This window comes from Haemaphysalis longicornis, unplaced genomic scaffold (assembly GCF_048455015.1).
Source record: "Haemaphysalis longicornis isolate Haplotype H1 unplaced genomic scaffold, Haemaphysalis longicornis Haplotype H1 scaffold_4, whole genome shotgun sequence".
NCBI lineage: Eukaryota > Metazoa > Arthropoda > Arachnida > Ixodida > Ixodidae > Haemaphysalis > Haemaphysalis longicornis.
In genome coordinates, this window is record NW_027526361.1 from 10983674 (window position 1) to 10996102 (window position 12429).

Genomic DNA, 12429 nt, shown 5'->3' on the forward strand with positions numbered 1-12429 from the left:
TGAAGCTAATATGACAACGCTGCTTCTAAAGGAAAGCCACCAAGTTTTCAGGAATGACTCTGGGATTAAAGGGCTTTAATTCCAATTGATACTGTATTAAGCCTCAAACATTTTTCGCCCATTTTCCGGATGCGGACGGGAAAACCAGGGGGCTGCTCAGTGCCTTCACTATTGCAACTTTATAAGGCACTATTTCTTGGCCTTCTGCGGTGCAGCCTCGCAGCGCTGATTGGTTTGTCTAAGACAAACTTCAGAGTGCTAGAGAGTGCACAGGCTCAAGTTCTGCCCATCTGCCTGGGCCTTCCAAGGTGCACATCCACGAATGGAACTCTCTGCGAAGCAAGGTGCATGTCCGCCCAGACACTCCAAGCTCAAGAGTTTTCCTTCGCACCAGCCTCCGTCACGTAACCCGCTGTGCTGACCATCCTCTAGCACAGAGCCTCCTACCGGCCAACTTCGAACGCCCAAGCAAGCCTGCCTTTCTGCAATGGAAAGTTGCACCATGGGATATATGCCTCACCATACCAGCTATATAGGCAAGAAATCATCTCTGCCTGAGCCAGCCTTGCGATACTACACGCTGGAACATATCAGTTGGCGTTATCTCGGCCACGTTCAGGTATATACAGACGGATCCGTGAAGTCTGACTCGTCAGCCGTTGGAGCGTGGATTCCGTCGGTGGGACTAACTGTGAAAGACAAACTCAGTCACAAGACGTCGTCCGCCTTTACTGAGTTAACTTCTACTAGGGCGGCAATCCTTCACGTCACCAACAGTCCCGCTCGACAATGGGGGATTTTTACCGACTCGCGGCCTGCCTTGCGAGCACTGATGAAGCCATCCCACCGCTGCAGCCAACTTGTGCGTGAGCTACACGCATTGCACACACTAGGGCTACGAGACGGGCACCGCATCTCGTTTCAGTGGCTGCCAGGTCATTCGGGCATCCAGGGGAACGTCGTCTCTGACGCAGCAGCGAAAGAGGCGCACAATCTGCTTGTGTCTATTGGGGTCCCGTATTCGAGACAAGACGCAAGTACGGCCGTGAATGCGCTTGGATGGAAACTGCAGTTATCAGCTGGGCAGGACACTCTTAGGATGCACTTGCCTCTGCACGTGATTGACACTCAGTGAAATTTCCACTTTCGGCGAGGTCTACAAAAGCAAACTGAGGGTGTCCTTCACCGAATACGTCTGAACGTTGCCTGCACTGGTAGTTTTCTTTTTCAGATAGGCTGGGCGGACTCGCCATTGTGCTCTGTGTGCTCTGTGAGAGAAGACATACGGCATGTCTTGTGTTACTGCCCGTAGCATAAAACTCAGCGCGAAACAGCTAAAAGAACTCTAGTGCGACTGCTACGCGGAAACTATTCAGAGCTGCACCACTTTCTTGGTCCATGGCAAAATCATGCTGACGCGGCGCGAGGGACAAAGGCTCGCTTAACTTTTCTGTCTGACACGGGATTAATCGATGTTCTTTAATTTTGGGATCCTCAAATTTTTTTCTCCTAGAGCTGTAAATTTTTTCTGCGTTCCGAACTGATTTTATTTTCTTCTCCCTCTTATTCATTGTTGCTGGGCGCTTCTTCCCCTTTTCGTTTCTTTTTTTTTAACCTCACTATGTTCACCCCCATCTGAAGTAGCAAGCCCCGCCGTTTGTGGGGCTAACCTCTTCACTATTCAATAAAGTTTCTCTCTCTCTCTCTCTCTCTCTCTCTCTCTCTCTCTCTCTCTCTCTCTCTCTCTCTCTCTCTCTCTCTCTCTCTCTCTCTCTCTCTCTCTCTCTCTCTCTCTCTCTCTCTCTCTCTCTCTCAAACATTTCAGCTCAGTTAATACGCTAACTGAAAGCGGCTGGCAAAGGCGATTATTATTTCGCCCGCGTTCACCATAGATATTCGTACTTTATTTTTAAAACCTTTAAAGTTTTGATATCTAGACTGCAGCGGCGCCTCCTTAGGAAAGAGCTACAAAGTAAAATGCCTGTCTGGCTAAAATGACTTGAACATTTCTAAATTACAGGTAATAGTCAGCCTTATTTTCCTCTCGCCGTGTCGTGTGTTCAGCCGACAGCATAAACTTATTCCTGTTCAAAAATATGAACAGTATTTTGAACTAGAGGTTTCTAAGTAGAAGCAGGGGAATAGGGTTATATAACGAACTACTTTAACCTCCAGGCTCTCATCAATAGGGCAAGTACATTCTCACACTCGCAGACGCAAGAACTATACGTATTTTAGAAAACGGTTGTGCAATGTATTCAGAAAATATTGTTGAAGACCAAACACTAACAGCCAATTACACTTGCAGAAAGCTTGTGTGAGGGGTCTATCAAGAGTATGGCCACTTAGCGGGGTATCCGGTCGGGACAGCCTTAGCCGCGGCGCTTTCACCACTGCGTCGATCATAAAACAAGTTTTCAGATGACAGACGACTTTACCAACAGTCCCAACTTACCGAGAAAACTATAACCTCGTTTGAAACCTAAGGATTTGACGGATGTTTGTGTGCTTCCCCTCCGCCAGCGAAATAGCCATCGCAGAAGGAAGTGAGCAGTCGAAATCTGATGGTGTAAGTTGGAGAAAAAAATCATTGCCCATCTCCACTAGCATGAAACCTGTGCAGGGGCGAAGCAAGCAGTGTATAAGTGTATTATTGGCGCCTTGGCGTTTTTGCCCACGGAGATGAAACTGTTGGGAGTTAAAGCAACACAGCTTTGCTGTAAAAGTCTTTTTAAAGCACGAAGCTCTCTAGCGCGAGGGGTAAACGAGTGTCCCGGTGTTTTTTTTTAGTACGCGTTATGTTCTATCGCGAGCCGTAAACGACTTTCCCGGTGTTTTAGTGCCGTGACTACATGAGATGATGATTACGACGATGACGGACGATGACAGGAGACGACAACAGCCCCAGCACCTGCGGGGTTCCGCCCCTAAAATTGGCCGCGTGCTGCAAATGTCGCCGAAAGACGATATTCTTCTGCGCTCCTGCCAAGTAAATGTCTCTCTTCTCTTTTTCCGCCCACCTTTCGCGATCTTTTCATCCCATCTCATTCCTCCCAGGATAAACGCAGTGAAGGTCTGCTCAAGTTTACTCAATTTTTCCGCGTTCCACTGCTCGCGCCATCTACTGAAACTTCTCCTTACCTCTGAGCTTGGAACACTGCCGCGAAGGAAGGCCGAGACAGCTTTTTGTATTTTGAGGTGAAAACATTTTTTTTTAACAGCGAAGCTTTTAAGCAAATCGTAAGTTTTCGTGTCCGCAGTTAGAAATACCCAGTAATCGCCGAGCGCGCGCACGTGAGCGCGGGCCTCGCGGCGGCCGCTCGTGAGTTAGCAAAGGCAAGAAAATACGGAGCGCTCGGGTGTGCGTGCCTCGCGACGACTGCCCACCGTTCCCGGAGCGTGTTTGTCAAGCCAAGCATACCCACTTAGCGAGGTTGGCCAAGATTTGGCCAAAAAAATGGCACCAATCCACTTTGTGAAGGCGGTTGGACTGCGAAGCTGCAAACGACACCCACAACGATTACCCATGCGACGTCACTTGAATTCGCTCACGTGGCTGTACAAAGAGTGAAACCAGATACTCTGGCAGCGGTTACCTAGCTTTCGCGGCGGCGGCGTCCCGTAAAGCCCCTAAATATAGGGGCTTTAGCGTCCCGAACTCAGCAGCGACGTCTGGCGAAGGGTGAGGAGGAGGGCGGCACCGGTTGCTATGGCCTGCTATGGCGTCATCTCGCTCACTGCCTCCCCCTCACTGTTGTTTCATGCGTCGCCGCCAAAGGGCAAACTCCCCGCCCTCCACCTCCTTAGACGCTGTTCCGTTCACCGCTAATCCAAAGCATGTGAACGCCGTTATCATACATTATGCGGCCTGCCCTTCACACGAGGGCTTTGAATGAGCCCAGGTGCTAGACCCGGCGCTGCCTCCGTGTGGGCGGGGCTTGGTCGTTAAGACGGCGGGTTGTAGCTCCGTTACTCTATCCGGGCCCAGGTTCGATTCCTGGCGGTGCCAGCAAGTTCTTATATTTAGCCTGGGGGTTTCCTGCTGACGCGAATACGAAAGTTTCCTTGGCTGTATACTGCTTCGCAGTGAAAACTCCAGCGTTCGCCGTAATCGTGGCAACACTTGCTCGGAACGAGAAAGACATGTCATAGGGTACGCCCCTCCAATGTTATGGTCAATGATTATCACTCCCCCCCCCAAAAAAAAAATGCAGGAAGCTCGCACTTATAGCAACAATGATGGAGTAAAGGTCTTTGCGGCAGCGAAGAAAAAGCCAATCAGCTGCAATCGTGTGCTTAAACCGTCGTCAAGGTCGCGCAGAACTTCGCTACCTTCAAATCTTACGGGTTAGTGTGAGCTTTCATCATCTATTTTTTCAGTGCTATTTTTATTGGCTATCGCCAAAAAACCGGCCGCGTGTTTTTATTAGAGGAACAATGTGAATACCACTTACAGGGGTGAGACTGCTGAACCAGATTTGGGAGCAATTTTCGGAGCAGCGAAATCTCGGTTTTGGAGCAAAAGAACCTTGATTTGGAGCAGAAGAACATTTGTTATGTCACCTTAGGAGCCTAAAAAATCAAATTTCTGGCAACTCAGGGGGGGTGGGGGAGAGTGCACTTTTTAATCGGTTTTGAACGTACATAACACTGAAACAGCCTTTCGATAGAGTTTTTCTACCAGAGTATCAAAACGTACGAACTGCACCACATCTTTACAAACCATTTTTAAATTCTTAGGCTCTATGCATGGATAGGGTGGAGCGCCGTTGAGAATATCGAATTGAAAAACTGAACAATTGTAAGACATTTTTACTATCATGTGAATGCCTGAATTGTTATTTGTGCATTCCCAGACTGGGCTTTAAGCACAAGTGTAGTCACGGCAAAAGGTGCGCAAGGTGACAGTCGTCGAACACCCCCAGAACACCCCCCCCCCTCCCCCCCCATTTCAATTCCCAGGGTGCACGTTCACAACGATTGTAATTTGAGTAACGTTGGTATGTTTAGCCACCTCCCTTTTGGCATTAAATTTCACTTCAGATAGATGAACCTTTAATACTAGCGTGCAATAAGAGCCCGTCCCGTTATTGGACACTGCGATGTAGCCTGCGCCGCCACTTCTGAAGTGTCGATCATTCCATTCCCGCCGCTCGCAAGCTCGCTGTCAAAGGCATGAATAATTCACCGTTTTATAACACCGCAATCAGTCCGAAATTTCACTTCAAGCGCGCACCGCTTCTCATACTCATGGCTAAAACACGGTGAATTCGCGGGCCCCACGCTGTTTTTGATGAACTTCCGTCTTTCGAGTCGCGCAACTTCCCGAAACAGATCAAACGACTAAATTTAATCCCAGCCACCCCCATAACCTAAACAGCGGTAGAAATCGGCGAAGAGCACTCTGCCTGAAACGCGAGCAACTGCTTTACTCAGCGGCCATGTTTTCCAATCTTTACCACACCAAAATGGCGGCGCTCAGTGATGTCGTTCCGGAGATACAGCACTCCGAAGATTCTCGTTTTTTCATCAACTTGCACAAGTAGTTTGTCGCCTCAGTACACATGGGTATTTTTTCTACAGGACTTTGCAATGGTTTTCGATGGGAAAAAAGTTTAAAAACTCACAGAATATAACGTGTGCAACCCGACATTATGACTTTCGAAAAAACTATCTCGGGGACAATGTCATGCGGGTTTTTATTGAATGATAAATCAATGAAACCTTTACAAACAAAATCACCCTGGGGGTGCTGGAAAATTATGCCGTCAGTAAGCATTTTTCCCCACTCAAACTGACGGGAGCGTTAAAAGTCTTGGCTCTCAGACTGTTTTGTGCCAGTTTGGCACAATTTTTGCGAATTTCAAGCCTTTGGATCAGCCCGGTGCAGGAAAACACATTTGTACCAAAACTGCGCAATATGCGCAGCTGTCTCACCCCTGCACTTATGTATTGATGTCTTGCCTCAAATTTGCCGAATGTTTCCTTTTTGCTCAACGATGTTGACAAGTATGATCCTTGTCACCAGATTTAGTAGTTTAGGAATACTTTGCCCATATAAACGTCTCGGTCAAAAATTTTCTTATCTTCTGGCCGGGCGGCTGAATCGAGGGGCGGACGGACGGAGACAGACAGACAGACAGACAGACATACAGACAGACAGACAGACAGACAGACAGACAGACAGACAGACAGACAGACAGACAGACAGACAGACAGACAGACAGACAGACAGACAGACCAACATTTTCGCGCTTAAGTATCCAAAGAAAAACTATCGTCTTCAATAACAACAACGTTTCGAGAGCGGTTCCATGGCACAGTTGTCCAAAAATGCTTGTCCGGTGGCTTTGTCCTACATTCTGCCATTGCAGCCGCCATCAGCAAAGGTTTCAACAACAGGTCTTCGCTTTCGCTTGGTGGATAAAATGATGATGATAAATTCTTTTATTAGGAAGGGGAGGACCGAAGGTCGCTGGAGGGGGAAGAGGGGGAATAGGGAGGGAGGTAGACGCCCACTAAATCATGCTCGCCAGGCCACTGGCAACGCCAAACTGGGCTAAGGTTACCAGGTGTTGAGGATTTTCGAGAATGTCCCTGTGTAATGCTTCTATATCTGAATTTTGAAAAACATTATGGTCCAGTCTATGAATATCAAAAGCGGAGCAGTGCAGCACAAGATGGTCCATGTTTGCTTCACACACAGTGTGACAAAATGTACATGTGCAGGGGGCAGCGGTGCCAATGCCCTTCTTCCTGTCAGCAAGTGTCTGCCACTTATGGATGATATGAGGTGTAGTGGCGTGTTGGCAAGTACTTTGTTAATAAATATTTCTTGCGATCGGCTGAGGGGTAAATTCTTAAATGTTTGTGGAGGGGTAATGCTTTTTAATCTCTCGCGGTGAAGAAACCGGAGGTAGAATCGTACTCGCGCCATTTCGAAGTGGCTGCCTGGCAGCGAGTCCGCGTAGGGGTGGTCGCGGAGGTCGGGAGATCCGAGCAGGAGAGGCTGGAGATGTACAGGTAGAACTCCAGATTGTGAGGTGGCAAGGGCATGTGCCACCTCGTTACCACCCCCGCGATCCCCGACGTGTCCCGGCGTCCAGGTGACCCTAGCGTCAATGTCGTTCCTCTGCTTGTGCTGGAGTATCTGGCGGATGCGTTGAGCAGTGGCGTCGTCTGTTTTTGGGTCCTCAATGCTACGTAGTGCCTCAAATGAGTCCGTATATATGAGGGAAGGCCCGGTGTTGTCCCTTAGAGCTGTCCAGATAGCCAAAAGTTCTGCTTGTGCAGGTGTTGCGTGGTCCAGTGTGCAGACGTAACGTCTGGCTTCTCTGGTTGAGGGTTTGTACCAAGCCAAGGCCAGACGAAATCCATCGAGAGCGGCATCAGTAAATACTGCATTGGCGTTGTGCTGATTGTGCCTATGAGAGAGGTGCTGTCTGGCTGAAGTGGCGTCATTTGCGGGGGGCGTGCAAGTCTTGGAGGGGTGCAGGGTAGGAAAACTCAAGGTCGTTGTTTCGCCTGGAGTGATCCGGGATTCTGTACAGACTCGTCGGGTGTCCCAAAGCAAGGTGTCTTGGCCCTGTATTGTGAGGTGCAGCCGGTTGTCCAATGACGACTGAGCGCCTCTGAGGATGTCCTCGATTGGCGGTAGGGGTGCAAGGTCCCGTAGCTTCCGTAGATCGGTGAACTTGGGAAGGCCCGTGATGGTCCGAAGGATGTGTCGGTGGAGAATCTGCACTGTCTTTTCAGCTGTTTTTGACAGGGTTACGACTGTACCCCCGTAGGTGATCTTACCAATTGCAATAGATCTCAAAAGGATCGTGCAGGCTGTCTGTCGTGTTCCGCCGAACTTATTGGAAACGCGTTTGATTGCGTGTAGGACCGCAGGCCATTGCTTTTTGAGTTCCATGATCCAATGACGGCCCGTGTTGCAGCTGTGTATAGGAATGCCGAGAATTCTGACATGTCCATGCTTAGTCTGAATTTCATGTTGTCCCAGTGTTAACGTGATTGCCTCTCCTGCCAGGAGGGCACTCCGCCTTCCATTGACACAGAGGAGTTCTGTTTTCTCCGGTGCTAAGGTAAGTCCTAGTTTTGGAAGAGTTTCCTCAAGTGCAATTAGCGCAGCCTGGAGCTCGGTGGCCATATCTTCAATATTCCCACTGTAGTCCCGTCCCTCTGTCCAAATGGTGATGTCGTCCGCATAAATGCTGTAGCGGGCACCAGTATTAGTTTCAAGCTCTTGGGCCACAGTAAGCATGGCTACATTGAAGAGCAGGGGACCCAAAATCGAACCCTGAGGGACACCGCGATCGAGATAATATGTCACAGGCTGGAGACTGCTGGTGCTCCGAAGTCGAATTGGTCGGGCCTCGAGGAATCTGGCAATCCAATCGAAAGCACGCTGACTGGGGTAAATCTTGGCCAGATTAGATAGAATGTGTTCCTGCTTGACATTGTCAAATGCTTTCTTTATGTCGACTGCCAGGATGTAGTCTGGCCGCGCCGGCCGGTGATAGGCCTCGGCGCAGTGCAACTATGGACGCGATAAGCACTCCTTCACCCTCGGCGGCCCTTCATCAGCCTTTCGAGCACTCCACAACAGCAAGCACGGCTTCTCAACCGAGTGAAACCACCGTGGACCATCGGGATATCAACACAGCTGTCAACACACACGTGGGGGCGGCCGGCTCGGCACCCCCGACGGCGCCATTCACGATGACGAGCACAGAGGACAGCATGGAAGATGAAGACGAGGATCCATCAGAGTGGAACACCGTCACGTACCGAAGATACACTACGAAACGACTTCAGGGCGAACTGCGAGCGGAACGGGTGAGTAGGCCTCACTTTCTCGCGCTCGTCAGGCCACTCAACCAAATGTCCGTACAAGCAATCCCCAAGGCAGTTATCACTCGCCTCATCGAACACACTGCTCCCAGCAGTGTTGCAGCTGAACACTCAGCATTTAGGTACATCGCTAAGGCCAATGCAGTTCGGCTTTCCATTAGGGATCAACAACACTTGGAAAATTTATTAGCCCAGCGAGAACTCACTCTGCCCCCGGCATTGGCAGGTGAGGCGCGCAGGATTCCTGTTGAGATCGTGGACGCAACCCAGCCTACTGAGGTCACTAGCAAAGGAGTCGTGAAGATTAGGCCAGAGCACACCGAGGCATACATTGCTAATCACATTCGGTGTGAATCAGCTAACATTCTGGGTTTTCGAATCATGGGAAAGTCACGGATGCTTCTAATCACCTTTGACACGCCACGTCCCCCCAAGAGACTTTCCTTGGACTACGAAATTGTCCCTGTGTATGAGCATCGGCCTAGGGCTCTGGCATGCTTACGATGTCACGCACTCGGGCACATGGCCAAATTCTGCCCTTCAAGGGCTGTTTGTGGTCACTGCGGTCGCATGCATGAGGAAGATAAGCAATGTGAAGAGACCCCATTCTGCGTAGCCTGCCAAGCGGCAGGCCACATTTCGCTGGATCCCACCTGCCCAACCAGAGCCTGGAAAGCCGAAACTTCCTCAGCACCCAAACAAAACCCTCCCGCTGAAGCTGAATCCAGAGAGCTTGCGTCAGCGTTAGCAAAGAATGCAGGAACCCCCCTCAAGTCATATTCCCAGGTAACGGCCTTGAACATGAGTGTACACAACAGTAAGACTGAGCCTATGGCCACGTGTGTCGAGCAAGCCCAGGTTGTCCCGGCAGGTGCCCTTAGCAAGCTCCAACAACAGATGGAAAGCTTCATTCAGCAAAAATTTGAAGCAATGCAAAAACAGATCATGTCTTGGATGCAGGCCTCTCAAGGGCACCGCGAACAGCCAGCAATCATCCCAGAGCCAATCGCAAAGGCTAGAACTTCAGCTGGATTACCTCTCCCCAAGAAACATCTTTTAACCTCCCTGGAACGCCCCTCGAAATCTAACGCTACGTCGCAACCAAGTGTGCTATCGAAGGTAGCGCAGGAACCCAAAACCGAGGCTCCCAAAACACAGTTACCCGCGATGCAAGAAGAGCCACAAAACTCACCCCTCCCTCTTGGACAACGGAACCCTGTTTCAACGGACTTGCCACTGGATACAATCACGAAATTGCTCGAGAAAATGAACTCCCGCATGGAGGCAATAGAACGGGCCTTAGAAAAACAGGACGAATTACTTAAGGAACACAAAGACGCCAACGAGCGGGAGCTAGCCCAATTGAAAGCTAACCTAGACGAATGCAAGAGAAACTACCGACGCGCCCGTCATCGCAGCAGAGACTAATCATGAAAACTCCAACAAATATATGCATACAGTGGAACTGTAGGAGCATCTCTCAAAATTTCCAGGCATTAAGATATCATGTAGACCAATACAAACCCCTCATTATTCTTCTACAGGAAACAAGAGGCAAAGTTTCGGTGCAAAATTATCACACATTCATGCACCCAACTATTACCCACGGCTCCAGAAGGCGCATAGACCCAGTTTCCTCACAGAAAGGCCAGGCAGCAGTATTAGTCCACAAGTCATGCACTGCAATTCTCATGCAGACTTCACAGGAAAGCAATCAATACAGAGAGATTGTGGCAGTCAAGCTTGGGCTCCCCGGCAAAAGCAGGCAGCACTCGCTGGTGGTTGCCTCTGTATACTACCGACCGAATAGCGGCACCACATTGCCGGACGAGTACAGCTGGATACCAAAATTAGTGCACGAAGCCAGTGGCACCCAGATCATCATAGGGGGAGACTTTAACGCCAAGCACAGTATCTGGGGATATGCCACCACTGATTCGAGAGGACGCCTCCTGGCTGATCAACTGGAGCTATTACCCCTTCATATCTGCAATACAAGCGGAGTACACACCCGAGCAGGGCTCCATGCGAAACAAGCCGACACTACGCCTGACTTGACCATTTCCTCCCTGAAAGCAGTCAAGCATTGGGAGACGCATTCTTCAACATGGGGCAGTGATCACTATCCCATTATTGTTACCATCAATAAAAAAATTCGAAAACAGCGTACAACCATCCGAGCCGTAAACTGGTCTCACTTCCGAGATGGCATAGGGGCCGAATTCGACACCATTGAAGAGTTCGCTCAGCTTATGCGAAGCAATCTGAGCTCTGCAACCGAAGAAACAGTTGGCGAAGAAGACAAGGGACTAGCCGATTCTCGGATGGTAGCACTGTGGAAGAAAGCTAATAAGCTGACACATCAGTACAAGACCAACGGTAAAAGATATCAAACCCTCCGTCAGATCAGAGACACCTACAAGCTCATCAAGCAACACGGGGAAGAACTCAGTAGAGCTCAATGTGTCTCTACCTTTGAGCGGCTTGGCAAAGTTAAAGGAATGAAGCAGCTGTGGGCAATCGTCCGGAAAATGCTCAACAAAGGCAGAGGCCCTTCTCCGCTAGAAACTCTTACTCTCCGCCAAGACACCGATACGCTCGAAGAGGAAATCATTAAATCTTTTTTTCCTCACGCCAGCCTTACGCCACCTGCTCCCATCGAAACACCCAAGCTCGAGTTTACAAACGCAGAATTAGACGACCCCTTTACGCTGGGATAACTTCATGCCGCCCTTAAGCATGGCAGAAGTGACTCAGCACCGGGACATGACGGTATTACTTGGAAGATGTTGCGAAACTTAACCGAAGACACTGAGACAGCTCTGCTGAAAATCATAAACGAGCAGTGGACCATGGGAACTGTCCCGGAACACATGCGCCTTTCAATTATTAATCCAATACCTAAACCGGGAAAATACCCGACAAAAGTCACCAATCTCCGCCCCATATCGCTGACACCAACCATATGCAAACTCGTGGAAAGAATGATACACACCAGGATAACCCACTACATCGAATATTGCAAGCCAGGCTTACATCCGTCTCAGGCCGGGTTCAGACCCAACATGGGAACTCATAATAACCTCTGGCTGCTTCGGAGGGTCCTGAACCGAAACGCAAGAAAGTGGATAAAATAATCATATGAGCTTTTGTGGTTTACCCACTTTTTAGCAAACTTTCTGCGCAGTAATTTTTGAAACACGGACTGTAACACATTGAAACCAATTTGACTGGACTGACTTCGCGTCAGCTTTGTTTGCAGTTCTTCACCCTTCTGCGAAGCCAGTTCACCACGTTCCCGGACACTGCACGTCAGACTCATTCAAGGTAATCATACATTATTTTAACCCGTAAGCTTTTTTTGACAAGTACCTCCGTAGCACCAACCGCGTAACACGGTTCATCTGCACGCGTTGCATAACTGGAGAAATTGGCACATTTTATCGTTAGAAAAAAAGAACAAAAATACACAAAATAAAACTAAAAAATGAACTAACCGAATTAAAATATGTATGTTATACACTACCCTACCATGACGAAAGCAAAATTTAAAAAAAAACTCATTAGAAAAAT